The sequence below is a fragment of the Myotis davidii genome, unplaced genomic scaffold, assembly GCF_000327345.1.
Source record: "Myotis davidii unplaced genomic scaffold, ASM32734v1 scaffold149, whole genome shotgun sequence".
NCBI classification, from domain to species: domain Eukaryota; kingdom Metazoa; phylum Chordata; class Mammalia; order Chiroptera; family Vespertilionidae; genus Myotis; species Myotis davidii.
Genome location: NW_006352194.1, coordinates 989,384 through 990,887, shown reverse-complemented (window position 1 = coordinate 990,887; position 1,504 = coordinate 989,384).

Genomic DNA, 1,504 nt, shown 5'->3' with positions numbered 1-1,504 from the left:
CTTGCGCCCCGGGCGCGGCGCTGCCCTCCGCCCCGGCCCAGCTTCAGCTTCTCGGCGTCTAGATCCAGCTCCGGTTCCTACGCCGGGTGCAGCCCCGGCGGCGATGGGCTGAAGCCTAGCCGAGCCGGTCACTGCTATTTATAGGCACCAACGAGCACCCAGTGTGAGCGGGCTAGAGGGACCTGTCAGCGTCCGTGCGGCGCAGCGACTCCTTGCCGCCGGCGGAAGGAAGTATTACGTTCCGTAGACAGAGAAAGGAGAGGCAGAGATGGCACACACAAAAAAGTCCTGGATTTATAGAGATTCTATCCAACAGAGGTAAAATGCTTTACTATTTGCAAAGCGCTTTCACACCCACACCCGCAGTCTCATAAGGCTTCCCATGAGTCTTGTGAAGGATATATTATTATCTTATGTATTCAGTTACCACGTGACCTTGAGCAAGTTGCTTAACCTCCCTGTTCCAGCTTTTTCCTCTGTGAAGTGGTAATGGCAGCAGTACCTCTCAGAGGCTCACTGAGACGACCAAATGCGATCGTCTGTGCAAAGGGTTTAGAATAGAGCCCAGCACGTAGAACTATTATTATGGTTTCAGTTTTGCACAGGAGAAAATGGGTGAAAAAGAGTTCCTTAGCTAGTATGTAAATAGTTGTATTCGTTTGCTAGCGCTGCTGTAACAAAATTCCACAAACTAGGTGGCTTAAAAAAAACACCCAGAAATGTATTGTCTCGTATTCTGGAGGCTAGAGGTCTGAAATCAAGGTGTTGGCAGAGTTGGGTGTGAGGGAAAATCTATTCCATGCTTCCAGCCTGAAGTGCTTTGCTGACAATCTTTGGTGTTCCTGACTGTAGCAGCGTAACTCCTGTCTTCACATGGCAACCTCCCTGTGTCACTGTCCCTGAGTCCAAATCTCCCCTTTCTATAAGGTTACCAATAAGACTGGATTAGGGATCCACCCTAATGAACTCATCTTGACTTGATCATCTTCAATAACACTGTTTCCAAATAAGACCACATTCATAGGTACTGGTAGTTTAAACTTCAACATCTTTTGGGAACATACAATTCAACCCACAGCAGTAGTGGAATTGAGATTTCAATGTACAGTGTTGGTTGGAATTGGTAAGATTCAAGAGGTCATCGTTGTACACTGGAATCATTGTAAAATTTTTAAAAACAACCATTGACTGGCCCAGCCAGCATGCCTCAGTGGTTGAGCATCGACTTATGAACCAGGAGGTCACAGTTCGATTTCTGGTCAGGGCACATGAATTGGTTTCGGGCTCGATCCCCAGTAGGAGGCATGGAGGAGACAACTGATCAATGATTCTCTCTCATCACTGATGTTTCTATCTCTCTCTCCCTTCCTCTCTGAAATCAATGAAAAAATTAAGAAATTACTGAAATTCTGGCCCTATTTTTCAGAAAAGTAAATCAAGGCCAAGAAAGTCAAGGTGACTAGCTCCAAAGGCATTCGGTTCAATTTAGCAAATATTTACTGGG